The 17735-nt window shown below is 38.4% G+C and overlaps 1 protein-coding gene across 50 annotated transcripts in view; it reads right to left on the reverse strand.

Annotated features, from left to right (window-relative positions):
- The window catches only part of ZBTB20 (zinc finger and BTB domain containing 20), a 1035663-nt gene that overhangs the window by 496420 nt on the left and 521508 nt on the right, over nucleotides 1-17735 (reverse strand). For 39 of the 50 annotated variants that reach the window (XM_064283302.1, XM_064283702.1, XM_064282699.1 and 36 more), the window contains one exon: nucleotides 3279-3354. The exons of the other annotated variants lie outside the window; for them this stretch is intronic. The gene's annotated coding sequence lies outside the window, so the exon portion shown is untranslated. The remainder of the gene's footprint in view (nucleotides 1-3278; nucleotides 3355-17735) is intronic. 50 annotated transcript variants of the gene reach the window in all.

A 17735-nucleotide genomic window follows, 5' to 3' on the forward strand; every position in this document is an offset into this window, starting at 1 on the left:
AGGAAGAAAATCATTAAGTGGTACGTTCCAAGGTGGTGGTAGCTGCAGAAAATACAAATATTGCTGGGTTAAATCAGGACTGAGGAAAATATAAAGCCAAATATGGGTAGCTCTGAGGGGGGAAAAAAAAAGGCAGCTTGGGACTCAACTGTCACCACAATTCATTTGTGTTTCGCATCCCACTGTTTGTGATATTAACAGAATCTCAATTTTAGCAATGAACTATTTTTGTTTGTGAATTTCTGCAGCCATTTTACATATGTAGCAACTAGCAATAATACCCTTTTGATCTTTAAAATGCTTCTAATGAATATTATTCAAATTAGGGGGTCATCGAAGAGTTTCCCAAGCTTCTTTAACATTTAAGTTGGAGTATCGTCCCTGCACTTTATTTGAATTAAGCCTAAATTATTTGGACATTTTAAGAACAAATCCTTGGGTGGTTTTTGCTTTTATTGTCATTTTTTTTTTTTTTTAAAGATGCAGTTAGTTTTAGATTTTTTGAATTGTCTTTTTATTTAACTGGAATAACTAAAAAAAAAATATTTTCATGAAGGCATTTAAAATAGATAAAATTTACATGTAAAGTTCCTACTGTGTGTCCAGCACTTTTTTTTTTTTTTTAAGCAAGCAATTTCAGGTTTTATCATTATTTATACATTAATGAAGACTAAGGTGCATCTGATCCAGCCCATGGTATTTTCAATCGCCTAATATGCATGCGAGGAAATCCTGGTGGCGTACTGGTTACGAGCTATGGCTGCTAACCAAAAGGTCAGCAGTTCAAATCCACCAGGCGCTCCTTGAAAGCTCTACGGGGCAGTTCACCTCTGTCCTGTAGGGCCGCTGTGAGTTGGAATCGACTTGACAGCAATAAGTTTGATTTAATACGCATTTGAAAGCTGGACAATGAATAAGGATAACTGAAGAAGAATTGATGTATCTGAATTATGATGTTGGCAAAGAATACTGAATATCGCATGGACTGCCAGAAGAACAAACAAATCTGTCTTGGAAGAAGTACAACCAGAATGCTTCTTAGAAGTGAAGATGGTAAGGCTTCGTCTCACATATTTTGGACATGTAATCAGGAGGGACCAGTCCCTGGAGAAGGATATCATGCTTGGTAAAGTAGAGGGTCATCAAAAAAGACGGAGACCCTCACCAAGATGAATTGACACCGTGGCTACAACAATGGGCCCAAACAAAGCAGTGATTGCGAGGAGGGTGCAGGACCAGGCAAGGTTTCACCCTGTTATGCGCAGGGTCTCTGTAAGTCCGGCCCGACTTGAAGTCATACAACAACAACTACCACTCACTGAGAGTTTAAGCTTTTATGTGTTCACATTGTCGTTGTTCTATTGTTAATGGATATTGTTTATCGAGTACCGATTATGTTCCAAGAACTCTGCTGGGCCTTATACACATAGACCTTGAAATGAGCATAATATTACTCAATTTTTCATTTCAGTACTTAGACACAATAAGTAATTTACTGTGGGGGCGGGCAAGTTATGATCATACGATGTGTAAATGGCAGAGTGATAAACACATGGCCATGCGACTACAGAGTTCATTTTTTTCATCATACAGCATTGCCTTTCGTACCGAGGCAAGACCATAGTTTCACAAAGGTAACATAATGTGCTGTCAAGACTCCACATAACTGCCTTTTCTAATACCTTCTTATCCTGTTGTCATGATTCTCTTAAAATTGTTTACACTTCTACAGAACATTCAGATTGATGTTTGCAAGCTTTTGCTTATAAAATATAATCAATTCAATAAACATACTTTAAGCACCTACTATGTGGCACCTGCTAGGCTAGGTATATTTGTCCCCTATCATACTACAACACAGTTCTTGACAATAGATCTCTTCTTGAAGACAAAAGTCTCTCCTTGAAGATGTCCTCGTTAGGTAAAAGGGTATTTTCTAATCCTTTTCAGTCACTAATGGTATAAAGAAAGGTGGCACCATCTGAAAAATACTGGGGCCTTGGATTTAAAGTTCCTTTTAATAAAACAAACCTAGTTAATCACAAATTGTTGAAACAAAATCTATAACGTAAAGGGCATTTGAGGCAGATTTAGACATCGTTTCTACCTAGAAACGGAAAATTAGTCTGCATAATGTCATTTAGCCAATGAGCTAAATCATATTATAATTTTCAGCTATGAAATCCAAATTCTTAATGTGTGTCACAGAGATGGTATCTCTGACCCACCTTCAGTAGAAATGTGTTTTGAGTTGTTTTGTCAGGAGCGATAATGGGGTTGCACTGGAAAAAATATATTTCCAGCAAGTTTCCCTGTTAATGGAAATAACTAAGGGTAATAATAATAATAATAATAGTAATCATCATCATAATAATGATAGCATTTATTGAATACTTTACTGTGTGCCAAATACTGTGAATAGCATTTTACATGCATTATACCACTCATTTCTCAAAACATCCTGTACGGTAGGTACTGTTAATATTTCTGTTTAACAGGGAAGGACCTCAGAGAAGTCAAATAATTTGCCTAAGATGACACAGATAGAGAAGAGGTGCAACCAGGATATGGACCCAAGGAGTCTGACTCTGCCATAACTACATTAGGTGGAGGTACGGCAAGTGCTATGAGTATTTGTCTACAAGAATCTGGGCTTGTGTTGACCCATCTACATCACTAGAGTTGAGATCCATTTGGACTGTACACCCAGATCTGAAGACAGCTAACCAGAGTCACAGTTTGACTTGCATTCACACTGCCTAATAATTAAAATGTTCCCTTCTGAGAAGCCAGTGGCTGAGTGGCATAATGCCTACAACATAACACATGCTCAAAAAAGTATCTCATGGAGGCAGAGCCAAGATCACGGAGTAGTCAGATGCTTCCTGTGGTCCCTTTTACAACAAAAATCCAAAAAAACAAGTGAATCCATTATATATAACCATCTAGGAGCTCTGAACATCAAAGGCAAAGTCGGGGAAGCAGGCTGAGAGGCAGTGGGAGGAAGAGATGGTTCAGAAGCAGCAGGGAGTTGCCAGACCTGACTGGGCAGGAACCGGCACCTGCAGGCTTGATCTGCTGGCGTGAGCACAGTGAGGCAAGCAGTGGTGTTCAGTATGTTTTTTCCACATCAGGAGAGACCGTGCGGTGAAGAGTTCATTCATGCTTTCACAGTCAACGAAAAGTGGCACGCAATCAGCAAAAGATAAGTATTTGCTTCTAATCTACCACGTGAAGCAAAAACCACCCCTTTGGGAAAAAAACTCTCTCCCATTTACCTGACTCCTCCCTGCTCTGCACTGGGTCCCGCGTCAGCTTCAGTGATAGCCGCTTTCCCTGGTCCAGAAGTAGGACCTATCAATGGACGTCAGAATTAGAGAGACTGAAGATAAAGCACTTGATACAACATATTTGAGGGAAAATCAGATAAAAACAATTTTTAAAAAATGAAGAATTATGTGGGACTTTATTTACCTAGAGGAATAATGTACCTGTGATTGGAGTACCAGAATGGGGGGGGGGGAGGAGGGGAGGGAGATAACAGAAAATACAGAGAGAATGGTTGACAAATGTTGGCAGAAAACTTCCCTGATATTGTGAAAGATGAGAAGATATCTATACAAGATGCTCATCAAACCCCATACAAGGCAGATCCCAAAAGAAATCACCAAGACATATTATAATCAAACTTGCCAAAATCAGAGATGACGAAAAAATTTTAAGAGTGTCTATGGATAAACGAAAAGTCACCTACAAAGGAGAGTCAATAAGACTAAGCTCTGACTACTCAGCAGAAACCATGCAGGCAACAAGGCAATTGGATGACATGCATAAAACCTTGAAGGAAAAAAAACTGCCAGCCAAGAATTACATATCCAGGAAAACTGTCTCTCAAACATGAAGGCGAAACTAGGACATTTCCAGATAAACAGAAGTTTAGGGAATTTGCAAATACCAAGCCAAAATTACAAGAAATACTAAAGGGAGTCATCTGGTTAGAAAATAAAAAACATCAGATAACAACCCAAGACTAGAACACAGGACAGAGCAACCATATATCAGCTCAGATAATGAAATCAGAAAAATAAATCAAAGCTAAAATGCTCAAAACATGGCAACACAGATTTCATTACGTAAAAGATGACAACACTGAAAAAAAAGAGGGACTAAAAAATGTAGCCATAGATCTTTCCATATGTAGAGGAAGTCAAGGCGATATAAAGAAATAAAAGATTGGTTTAACATCTATACGCTGCCTACAAGAGACACCCCTTAGACTTAAAGACACAAACAAACTACAACTCAAAGGATGGAAAAAAAATATATCAAGCCAACCACAAACAAAAAAGAGCAGAAGCGTCAATCTAATTTCTGACAAAATAGACTTTAAAGTAAAATCCACCACAAAGGAGAAGGAAGGACACTTTATAATGATTAAAGGGTCAGTACACCAGGAGGACATAACCATAATAAATATTTACACACCAAATGACAGAGCTCCAAAATACATAAAACAAACTCTAACAGCCTTAAAAAGAGAGATAGACACCTCCAAAATAACAGTAGGAGACTGCAACGCACCACTTTCGGTGAAGGACAGAACATCTGGAAAGAAGCTCAATAAAGATCCAGAAGACCTAAATGCCACAATCAACCAACTTGACCTCATAGACATATACAGAACCCTCCACTCAACAGGCAGCCAAGTATACTTTCTTTTCCAATGCACATGGAACATTCTGCACAATACACTATATATTAGGTTATAAACCAAACCTTAACAGAATTCAAAACACTGAAATATTACAAAGCATCTTTTCTTACCATAAGGCCATAAAAGTAGGAATCAATAAAATAAAAAACAAGGAAAAAAAAAATCAAGCACATGGGAACTGAACAACACCTTGCTCAAAAACTACTGGGTTATAGAAGAAATTAAGGACAGAATAAAGAAATTCATAGAATCTGATGAGAATTAAAAACACTTCCTAACAGAACCTTTGGGACACAGCAAAAGCAGTGCTCAGAGGTCAATTTATAGCAGTAAATGCACATATCCAAAAAGAAGAAAGAGCCAAAATCAAAGAATTATCCCTACAGCTCAAACAAATAGAAAGAGAGCAGCAAAAGAAACTCTCAGGAACCAGAAGAAAGCAAATAATAAAAGTTAGAACAGGATTAAATGAAATAAAGAACAGAAAAACAATTGAAAGAGTTAACAAGACCAAAAGCTGGTTCTTTGAAAAGATCAATAAAATCAATAAACCATTGGCCAAACCGACAAAAGAAAAACAGGAGAGGAAGCAAATAACCTAAATAAGAAATGAGATAGGCAATATCACAACAGACCCAACTGAAATTAAAAGAATCATAACAGAATAATATGAAAAATTGCACTCTTAACATTTTTTGAAAACCTAGACAAAACGGACAAATTTATAGAAACATACTACTTTCCTAAACTAAGAAAGAGGCAGAACAACTAAATAAACATATAACAAAAGAAGAGATTGAAGAGGTAATTAAAAAACTCCCAACAAAAAAAGCCCTGGCCCTGATGGCTCCACTGGAGAATTCTACCCAACTTTCAGAATAGAGTTAACACCACTACTATTAAATGTATTTAAGAGCATAAAAAAGGATGAAATACTCCTGAACTCATTCTATGAAGCCAGCATAACCCTGATACCAAAACCAGGTAAAGACACCAGAAAAAAAAAGAAAATTACAGACCAACATCCCTCATAAACTTAGACGCAAAAGTCCTTAACAAAATTCTAGCCAATAGAATTCAACAACATGTCAAAAAAATAATTCACCATGACCAAGTTGGATTCATACCAGGTATGCAGGGATGGTTCAACATTAGAAAAAACAATCAATGGAATCTATCACATAAATAAAACAAAAGATGAGAACCACATGAGCTTATCAATTGATGCAGAAAAGGTATTTGACAAAATCTAACACCCATTCATGACAAAAAGTCTGAGCAATATAGGAATAGAAGGGAAATTCCTCAACATAATAAAGGGCATTTATACAAAGCCAACACCATCCTAAATGGAGAGAACCTGAAAGCATTCCCCTTCAGATCAGGAGCCAGAAGAGGATGCCCTTTATCACCACTCTTATTCAACATAGTGCTGCAGATCCTAGCCAGAGCAATTAGCCTAGAAAAACAAACTAAGGGCATCAAATTGGTAAGGAAGAAGTAAAAGTACCTCTATTTGCAGATGATATGATCTTCTACACAGAAAACCCTAAAGAATCCAAAAGAAAACTACTGGAGCTAATAGAATAGTTCAGCAGAGAATCAGGATACAAGATAAACATACAAAAGTCACTTGGATTCTGCTACACCAACAAAGAGAACGTCGAAGAAGAAATCACCAAATCAATATTCCCCAAGAAGATGAAATACTTAGGAATAAATCTAACCAGAGATGTAAAGACCTATACAAAGAAAACTACAAGGCACTACTGGAAGAAACCAAAAGAGACATAAGTGGAAAAACATACCTTACTCATGGATAGGAAAACACAACATTGTGAAAATGTCTATTCTACCCAAAGCGATCTACAGATACAATGCAATTCCGATCCAAATTCCAATGGTATTTTTTAATGAGATAGGGAAAAAAATCACCAACTTTATATGGAAAGGGAAGAGGCCCCAGATAAGAATTCATTACTGAAAGAGAAGAACATAGGGGGAGGCCTCATACTACCTGATTTTAGAACCTATTATACTGCCACAATATTCAAAATAGCCTGGTAGTGGTACAACAACAGATACATAGACCAATGGAAAAAAATTGAGAATCTAGATGTAAATTCATCCAGTTATGATCAACTGACATTCAACAAGGCCCAAAGTCCATTAATTGGGGAAAAGACCGTCTCTTTAACAAATGGTGCTGGCATAACTGGATATCCATTCGCAGAAGTATGAAACAAGACCCATACCTCACATCACACACAAAAACTAACTCAAAATGGATCAAAGACCTAAATATAAAGTCTAAAATGATAAAGATCATGGAAAAAAAAATAGGGACAACCCTAGGAGCCCTAATTCATGGTATAAACATAACTAACATAACTAACAATGCACAAACACCAGAAGAAAAACTAGGTAACTGGGAGCTCCTAAAAACCAAACACTTACGCTCATCCAAAGGCTTCACCAAAAAAAGTAAAAAGACAACCTACAGAGTGGGAAAAAAAGTTTGGCTACAAGAAACCCGATCAGCATCTAATCTCTAAAATTTATAAGATACTGCCAAACCCCAACAAGAAAAAGAGAAATAACCCAGTTAAAAATGGGCAAAGGATATGAACAGGCACTTCACCAAAAAGACATTCAGGGGACTAACAGATACATGAGGAAATGCTCATGATCGTTTGCCATCAGAGAAATGCAAATCAAAACTACAATGACATACCATCTCACCCCAACACGGCTGGCATTAATCAAAAAAACACAAAATAAGAAATGTTGGAGAGGTTGTGGAGAGACTGGAATACTTATACACTGCTGGTGGGAATGTAAAATGGTACAACCACTTTGGAAATCGATTTGGCACTTACTTAAAAAGCTAGAAATAGAACTACCATATGATCCAGCAATTCCACTCCTTGGAATATATCCTAGAGAAATAAGCGCCTTCACACAAACAAATATATGCACACCTATGTTCATTTCAGCACTGTTTACAATAGTAAAAAGATGGAAACAACCAAGGTGCCCAACAATGGATGAATGGATAAAAAAAATTATGGTATATTCACACAATGGAATACTACACAACGATAAAGAACAATGATGAATCTATGAAACATCTCATAACATGGAAGAATCTGGAAGGCATTATGCTGAGTGAAATCAGTCAGTCACAAAAGAACAAATATTGTGTAAGACCACTATTATAAGAACTCAAGAAAAGGTTTAAACACAGAAGAAAACATTCTTTGATGGTTACGAGGGTAGGGAAGGAAGGAGAGAGGTATTCACTAACTAGATAAAATTAGACATGAATTATTTTAGGTGAAGTGAAGGTCAACACACAATACAGACGGAGTCAGCACAACTGTACTAAACCGAAAGCTAAGAAGTTTCCTGAATACAACCAAACACTTCAGGAGACAGAGTAGCAGGGGTGGGGTCTAGGGACCATGGTTTCAGGGGACATCTAGGTCAACTGGCATAACAAAATTTTAAGAAAACGTTCTGTATCCCACTTCGGTGAGTAGTGTCTGGGGTCTTAAAAACTAGCAACTGGCCATCTAAAATGCATCAGTTGGTGTCAACCCAGCTGGAGCAAAGGAGAATGAAGAACACCAAAGACACAAGGGAAATAAGAGCCCAAGAGACAGAAAGGGCCACATAAACCAGACTCCATTAGCCTGAGACCAGAAGAACTAGATGCTGCCTGGCTACCACAAAAGACTGCCCTGACAGGGAACAAAACGGGGAATTCCTGATGGAGCAGGAGAAAAGTAGGATGTGGAACTCAAGTTCTAATAAAAAGACCAGACTTAATGGTCTGACTGAGACTGGAGGGACCCCAGAGGACATGGCCCCCAGACTCTCTGTTAACCCAAAACTAAAACCATTCCCGAAGCCAACTCTTCAGACAAAGATTAGACTGGACTATGAGACATAAAATGGTACTGGTAAAGAGTGTGCTTCTTAGTTCAAGTAGACATATGAGACTATGTAAGCAGCTCCTGTTTGGAGGCCAGATGAGAAGGCAGACGGGGACAGTTTACCTGGTTGAATGGACACGGGAAATACAGGGTGGAGAGGAGTGTACTGTCATATTACAGGAAGAGCAACTAGGCTCATATAACAATGTGTAAATAAGTTTTTGTATGAGAAACTGACTTGAATTGTAAAGTTTCACTTAAAGCACAATAAAAAAAGGAAAAAATAAGATAAAATAAAAATAAATAGAAGATTAAAAAATATATCAGATGAATGCTAACAATGGTTTTTTCTAAGTGGTGGGTTAACAGGTTATCTCCTTTTAAAAAAAAAAAAATTAAGTTTTTCTATTGCCTAAAATATCTTCACCAAGAGCACATATTATTGAGGTGACCAGATTAGAAAACAGAACTTCAGAATTTTTTTTTGTTATTGTTGTGCGTTTAGTATTAGGTTGTTAGTCTCAGTTAAAACATGACTCCCTCTGGGAGGTCTTTCTCGTTGCTTTGTTCTCTGACCTTCTCCTTCCTTTTCCTCCGTGGAACCTTGGCAAAGCCACTTACTATCATTAATTGTTTTTCTTCTCTACTAAATGTTAGGTCCCTTGCAGATTGGTCCCATATCTTATCTCCCTCTTAGACCCCTAAGCATCCTAAGTGCCTAGCATCTAGTTCAGTGAAAAAAACCTAGAACACACACACACTGGAACAAGCAAAGTGATGAGAAAGAATGATGTTGTGGTTCACTGTGTACACTTATTGGTCCTTGCAGGTGGCTTGCTCCCCCCATGACACTAGGTGAGGTCTCCATGGAAAGGAGCTTCTAATAGCAAAGGAGCATCCTGAAGTAACTGGTCTGTTTCCTGGACGACTTTCCAAATGCATGCAAAAATATGTGGAATACATACATTTACACACACACACACAGTTAAATAACCTGAGGGTACCTAGAAGTCATGGGGAATACAGGAGGCAATCTCTCAAGAGTAAACCGTATTATTTTTTATATGCACATGATTTTATACTTTATACTCGGAAGTTTTATTCCCTTTGTACCCCACTATAATATAAGGTTCATGAAAGTAGGAACTTTATTTTATTCGCCACCGCACCCCTCATGCCTAGAAGAGGGCAGGGAATTCAATACTCAATAAGCATATGTTGAAAAGAAAGAGAGAAAAGCAAACAAACAAAAAACATATAGAAGTTCCCACCATATTTCTTATTGTTCTGGAGATAACTGAGGGGGAAGGCCCCATAAACTTTTTCAGGAAAACACGAATCACCAATGAAATCGCAAGCTCTCGTCCTGTTCTTCAGACCAGGTACTTAATCCCTTCCAGCACACTAAGTTCCTTTTAGCCTGTCAATGCCCAGTCTCTGGGACAGCCAGGACTTGTGAAGCAAAGACACTAGGCAAGAGCAGCCTGGTTCCTCTGTATTGCACCCCCACCTGCCAACTAGGAGAGCTGCCACCCTTTTGGCTCCAGTATCTCTTGCAGGCCATCTGAGCCACTAGCCAAAAAAAAAAAAAACAAAAAAAAACTCACTGCCCTTGAGTCGATTCAGACTGCCCCATAGGGTTTCCACAGCTGTAGTCTTTATGGAAGCAGACTGCCACATCTTTCTCCCACAGAGTGGCTAGGGGGTTTGAACCACCGACATTCTGGTTAATGGCCGAGCACTTAACCACTGTGCAACCAGGGCTCCTTGAGTCATCAAGAGATTCATAATGTCTGGTGCACTCATTCACACATTCCTCTCCTCTTCTTAAAAAGAATCCTAGCAGCAAATCACAGATTTGTGAGGGGAGAAATGGAATTAGGAGGCCCCCAGGATACCTCCTTTCCAGTCCTGGGGGATACAGTCTCACACGGCGGTCAGAAGGAAGACCCTAGAGATGTTACGCATGTCTTGCAGTCCCCAAATTGTAGCAGGTTCCAATTATATGACATTGCTATCTATAAATGTATACTGATAGCAATACAATACAACAGGGTACCTTGAATTTTACTCAAAGAGGAGCTTACATGGCAATTCAGACTTACCTTCTTTTAATAAATTATCCTAGATATTTTATGAGCTCCTTCACACAAAGGACTGACTCCTTCTTATTCATCTTTGTAAGTCTAGTATCCAGACCTAACAGATGACCTAGCTTACAGTAGTTCTCACTAAATGATAGCTAAAAAAAAAATTTTTTTAATGTTTCCTAAAATGGTGAGCTATGGCTTAAAGGGTTAAAATAAACTTAGGGCATTTTTATAAACGAGATATTCCCAGCTTTATTAACAGACAGTCATCACCTATTATTGAACATGCATTAATGTTTTGGTTATTCTTAATATAATAAGCCCTTACCAATTGTGGTGTGGAAATCCTACCATTTTTGTTCAGACACTAGAAATTTCAAACCACAATTTTAAAACAGTGGTTTTCCAATGTTAGTGTGCCTAACGAACGTGGTTAGTTTCCTAAACCTTGGATTCCAAACTCCATCCTCAGAGTAGTCCACGGACTACTTTCTAAGGACGGGGTTATCAGGCAATGTGAAAATAAATTTGTTTCTGCTTCACCTTCTCACTATGGAGAGAAAACCAGTCTAGTGCAACGTAACTTAACCATCAAAACTACTTGGGAAAAGACTAGGCGGCTTGCTAAGCCTTTTGAAAATGAACCCACAGAAGATGCAAAGGCAAGAAACTTTACACTTCAAGCCAAAAGGGCTCTTTTTAAAACTCCCAAAAGATGGACAGTCTGCTTAAAAGTACAAATGGGAGAAGTTGATCTAAAGGAAGGTTTTGTTTTGTTTTAAATAAAATGTCTTTTATGGTTATTACAAAATTAAAAAAAAAAAACAAAAACCCACTGCCGTCGAGTTGATTCCAACTCATAGCGACCCTGTAGGACAGAGTAGAACTGCCCCATAGAGTTTCCAAGGAGCTCCTGGTGGATTTGAACTGCAGACTTTTTCATTAGCAGCTGTAGCATGTAACTACTACTCCACCAGGGTAGACACTTTTAAAATCTATTATTTACTGTTTTAAATATATATATATATATGCATATATATGCATATATATGTTTGTGTGCATTCACAGACATATATATACATATGAAATAATTTTAAGCCCCCCATTAATTCTCTATTTTTTATAAGATCGTGGTCTTGCCAATATCATTGCACTAACCATGGCTGCTGCTGCTTCTTTTTATTTTTTGTTTTCAGAATCCTAACCCCTGGGATTAAAAAAGGGTTACTCTAGACAACTTCCCTTTACAAGTCCCAGAGGAAGTGTTGCTTCTGCTCTGACCTGATCTTTCAGTTTTTGCAGCCCTTAATGGTTTTCAACGTGAGTTGAAATTCAGAGTTTGTCATTTCCAAGGGCTTTGTCCGAGGGCTTTCCTGTATTAAAGAGTAGAAGTGAATGATTGAAATTATTTTATTGTTCATATGGATGTTGTGAATTGCATAACTTGTCATAGTTTTCTCTTTGACTTGTCTGCAAGAAAGTTTAAAGGCAAACATATAATATTTCACTGAATGTGTTTGGTGAGCTGGCCCCATTCCTGCCTCTATTTTTATCTTCTTGTATTTGTCTATTGTTCTGTTTTATTTTGTTTATCTTTCTTATTTTGCTACATTATCTGCTGCTTTCAGCCATTTTAATTCCCTATTGAAATGAGGCAGCCAAAGTAAATAAACAAAACAAAACAAAAAACTATGTGTGTGTTTGTGTTATTTGTGAGATATATAGTTGTATATATACATATATATGTCATATACACCCCAAATCAAAAATAAAAACTAACCTGAAATAATGGAGATATTTCTTAGTCTTTGGGCTAACAGGTTCACTTGGTTATTAGCAGAATTGCAATTTAGGGAAGCGTAAAATTAAAATACCACCAAGAAAAGAGTCATAGGTATTTTCAGTACCAGGTCATTAATTCTGGTGTCCCTCAGTTCTGAGAGCCAACTCCGTGTGTTTCAAAATCTTTGCATTTAGTCTTTAGAGTGTGTACAAAAAAAGTCCCAGGCTCAATCAATCAAAGTGTACAATTATAAAAATATTTTTTCTTTTACAAATAGTGTATATGTATATATGTTGTATGTAATTATTTTCTAATTCTATTACATATTCCAATAATACATGTATATATATATACACACCAAACCCAAATCCCTTGCCAACGAGTTGATTCCAACTCATAGTGACCTTATAGGACAGAGTAGAACTGCCCCATAACGTTTCCAAGGAGTGGCTGGTGGATTCAAACTGCTGACCTTTTGGATTCGAATTGCTGAGCTCTTATTTATATACAGAAACCCTGGTTGTGCAGTGGTTAAGAGCTACAGCTACGAACCAAAAACGTTGGCAGTTTGAATCCACCAGGTGCTCCTTGGAAACCCTATGGGGCAGTTCTACTCTGCCCTATAGGGTCGCTATGAGTTGGAATTGACTCGACGGCAATGGGTTTGGTATTTATGTGTGTGTGTGTGTGTATACACATATATAAAATTAGAATCCCTAAACCCTCCAGTCCTTAGTTTCCATTATTTCCTTTTAATTAAATAATTCGCATTAAGGAATCCTTTGTACATCCTGAGAAACAAAGAATGATAAGCAGTCTCCAGACCGAAAGCTTATGTTTCAGACTGAGTTTAGTCTGTTTTCTGCGCTTCCCTCTGATTAGGGCCCAGCCAGTCTCAGTGTGACTCTCATGGAACTCAGGGAAGTCAGAAGAACTTTAATTGGACACTGCTCATCTTCACAATGATAGTCACCGTGATTTGTCCTCTTATGACCACTCTGGGCTGAAATATTATTATGTTTGGGACCTTAATATGATTCTTGTTCTTGTATTAATTTCTGAATCTCATATCCTTCCAGATACCAAAGGAATATAGTACCACCCTGGGAACGATGCCGAGTTGCGCTTTTTTTTCTCTCCCAGTATAGGCAACCAATGGCTGATTCATACTTCCATTACATCACAGTTGGATGAAAGTAGCACTCTTTAGTCTGCCCTCGGTGTGTCTCTTGGAACTCATTTGTAGACAGTCCAGAAGCTAGCAGCTGGACTTCATTTTTGTTCCAGCAGTCACCATTTTATAATGTTTCCCCAATTCACTGAGAGTTTAACTGATGACAAGTCAATCCAAAAATCCCAAAAGGAATTTCGATTCAATGGGTGAAATCAGAATGAAAGGCTCACCCAGCCTGAGACCAGATAGTGCCCGGCTACCAACATCAACTACTCTCACCAGGATCACAGTAGAAGGTCCTGGACAGAGTGGGAGAAAAAATGTAGAACAAAATTCAAATCCATAAAAAAGATCAGGCTCACTGGTCTGATAGAGATTGATGAAACCCCTGAGACTATGGCCCTTAGAAACCCCTGAGACTATGGCCCTTAGACACCCTTTAAACTAAGAACTGAAATCATTCCCAGAGATCACCTTTCAGACACACAAGAGACGGGCCTATAAAGTGAACAATAACACACATGAGGGACGTGCTCCTCAGAAAAGTTAACCACACAGACGAAAAGGACAGCATTGGCCCAGAAACAAAGTTCAGAAGGCAGGGAGGGACATGAAAGATGGATGACTGGAAACGGGGGAATGCAGGGAGGAAGGGGGTAGATTACTGTCCCATTGAGGGATTGCAGATAATTTCATGAAACAAAATGTGTGTAAATTGTTGAATGGGAAACTAATTTGCTCTGTAAACTTTCACCCAAACCACAATAAAATGTTCAAAAAGAAAAAGAAAGGATGACCATTAACTTGTTGTAGGTTCATATCCCTCAACTCTACTCTGTCATTCATTCCCCCAGTGTCAAAAGGGTATAAGGATATGATTCTCCCACAGAAAACTAATGCAATCTGTAGCGAAAGGAACTGGGAGCAAAATCCTTTTTTTTTAAAATTCAGAGTACTGCATTTTTTTTTTTTTTCTTAAATCTTGCAAAGAATTCTGGTTCAATTTTTGAGCCTTTCCAAGTCCTCATATTCTGTGGTATTCATAATAAAGCTGGCAGATGGTTTCGTCTCCAAACATATGCTTTAAATGCCCCCTTTGCTATTTCAAAATAATGGACCAAATTGTGCCCTCCGATTGTCACCAGAAATTTTAAGAAGGCTGCCACTTGAAATCTGAGGGCAGAATGTGACCCAGTGGGAATTAAACCTTTAAAAAAATATATCTTCCAAACTTTCTTCTAAGACTCTCTTCCACATACTTAGACAAACTATACCTTTTCTAAAATACAATAGGATAGTAAGGGAAAATCCTAACCAGCACAATATTCTATGGTTCCAGGAAGAGATTTGAAAGAAAAAGATGTTTCATGTATTTATATTTTACAAGTCTGGTTCTCTAAAACCTTAGGAGAGTCTTCTGATTTAATTTCTGTCTTTTTGCCAGATTTTCCCTTTTTATTATTCTTTCTATTATTACGATCATGGAACTGTTTTATTGTCAAAGCACTTTGCAATTATTAATTAGTTAATTCAGTTTCAATTATGTTGAGGCCTTTGGTTTAAATCCGTGTTGTTCAGAGTTATTACAACCCGAAAACACTATTTCATCAGCCAGTTATTCTCATCTCACAAACAGTTTATCGTTGATGCCAGTACATTTTCCAGGTTTTCACAGAATACCCAGTTCATCCTCCGTGGATATGTGTGAGTCTTGGTAGTACTGTTCACATAACCTTAGAGTATTTGTCCAAGGATCTCCGTTTCTCAATGTCTCCATTTTACACATAGAATGAGCCTTCCTTTCCACACTTACATTTCTATATATTTAAATTCGTTTTCGAAAAAGCCTGTGAATAGCCTTTCTGACCTTACAATGTCCACCAAGCCCAACATTTGATGAACATTACAGATAAAAAGACTACACACTTGACAAGAAGGACAATTTGGTTATCACAGAAAGTCCAAAGTTTAACAAACTGTTCCAAACAGGAACGTCCCTTTAGAAATTCTGAACAAGGACTAGCTTGGTGTTCATGTAAAAAACGGTGTTTACTTTTAAAAAATAAATGCAATAGTTGTACCCAAATGTGCCTGGGATACTGTTAAGAGCGGGTCATAATTAACAGTGTTGAAAATAACCAAAGATCCTGGAAGCAAACAATAATTTTCTACTTCTATTCACAAAGATCTGAGCAAAACTTTTATCATGGGTGCAAAAGAGTAACATTAACATTCTGCTAATAAAGACAGAAAATAACTCTGAGAAAACCTGTCCCCCCCTTCTCACTTCTCTAACTTTCACAATAAATGCCCCACTGAAACGAAATTCTCAGTAACTTAGAAATCTGACGAACAGTATTCCAATAAACAACAAGTTGATTAAAAAAAAAAAAAAACACCAGATTTACCAAGTACGTGCTCCCTCTCTCTCTCCCTCACTCCCCTTGTCCTCTGGCTCTCCAAGCACCCACAATCACACTTACCTGCACAAGTCTGAGACATCAGTCTAGGTATTTTTTTTTGAAATGTACTCTGTACCGAGGCATTTTTCCTGGGTTTCTTTCTAACCCTCGGGAATGTTAAGAATTTCGGAAGAGAGCCACAGCTTCAGAGAGCAATTATTTGCCAGTAAACACTCAATTTGCTTGTCCTGTGATTTCTCTTCTAACTTGCATATTCAATCAGCGGTCCCTGACTGCGTCACCAGCTCCAGGCCTTTTCTCCAAAGGAGAACGAACACTTTTTCACCAATCCACCTTCAGCCAGGCCAGGGCACAGCTCGTCCGCGTGATTTGTTAGCTTGAATTAATAATTCCTCACGCTGGTCATTTTCACAAACAAGGCAGGGAGCCGGGGACGCTGGGTGGCTCTGATTCAGGCCGAGAAAACTACAGTGGGGAGGGAGAGAGGAGGGCTGGGGGGAATTCAGATGCCGTTTATAAACACCTCTAATCTACTCTTTCAGTTTATAATACAGAGGACATCTCGGCTGAATTACCACGTTATGTCCACCAATTTGTATTCAGATGGGAGCCATATGTCCCTCCACTTTATCCCCTAGTCTCCTTGGTGCCAACACAGTCCTCAGGAAGACAACATTTATAGGTCTCCAGCCTCCGGATTGCAAAAGTTTACTGCAGGGTGCAGTTGGGAAATCAGAAGGACATGGCACTTCTCAGGGAGTCTGTGTAACCGTCTGGAAACACACAGGCAAGAGTCAGGAACGTCAGCCTTACTCTTATTCTGCCGTGTGAGACTGGGCATTTCATTTAGATTTTTTTTTTTTTAAATCTCATACTTCATCCTCAGAACAGTTAACAATGGCTGATTTGTTCACCCGTTCCACAAACATTTATTGAATCCCAACGATCGGCCAAGCACTGTATTAAATGCTGAGAATGTCTGGACAGTTTTCCAGTTATCCCTTTTATTAACCAATTACAACCCATGTATATTTTTAAAGACACAGATAATGCGCTTGAAGAAAGCCACCAGATGGGTAGTGAGTGGGTGAGTAAAAATAAGGATTCACAACACTGTCTGTGTGATCAGTAATCAGCCATTGACAGAACACTCGAGGCCACTGTACAAAATGATGCTTGGAGTGAAAAAAGAACACAAACAGGTTAGGGATGTTTTTTCATAGTTTAGAAAACGTTCGTCAAAGTCACTAGACCACTCGGAAGTGTATCAATCTGTTTATAAGCAATACCAAAAAGTCCGCAAGCCACTGAGAAACACACAAAGGCATAGGAAATTTTGTTCATGTCCCTGAGCAAATGTAATGAGCCCTGGTGGCACAGTGGTTAAGTGCTCGGCTGCTAACCTAAATGTTGGGAGTTTGAACCCACTAGCCGCTCCGCAAGAGAAAGATGTGGCAGTCTGCTTCCGTAAAGATGACAGCCTTGGAAACCCTCGGGGGCAGCTCTACTCTGTCCTATACGGTTGCTAGCGGTCGGAATTGTCTTGACAGCAAGGGGTTTGATCTAATATATATGTGTGACCTCAAGTTCATTAATTCATTAGACAAATATTT

Source organism: Loxodonta africana, chromosome 1 (assembly GCF_030014295.1).
Source record: "Loxodonta africana isolate mLoxAfr1 chromosome 1, mLoxAfr1.hap2, whole genome shotgun sequence".
Taxonomy (NCBI): domain Eukaryota; kingdom Metazoa; phylum Chordata; class Mammalia; order Proboscidea; family Elephantidae; genus Loxodonta; species Loxodonta africana.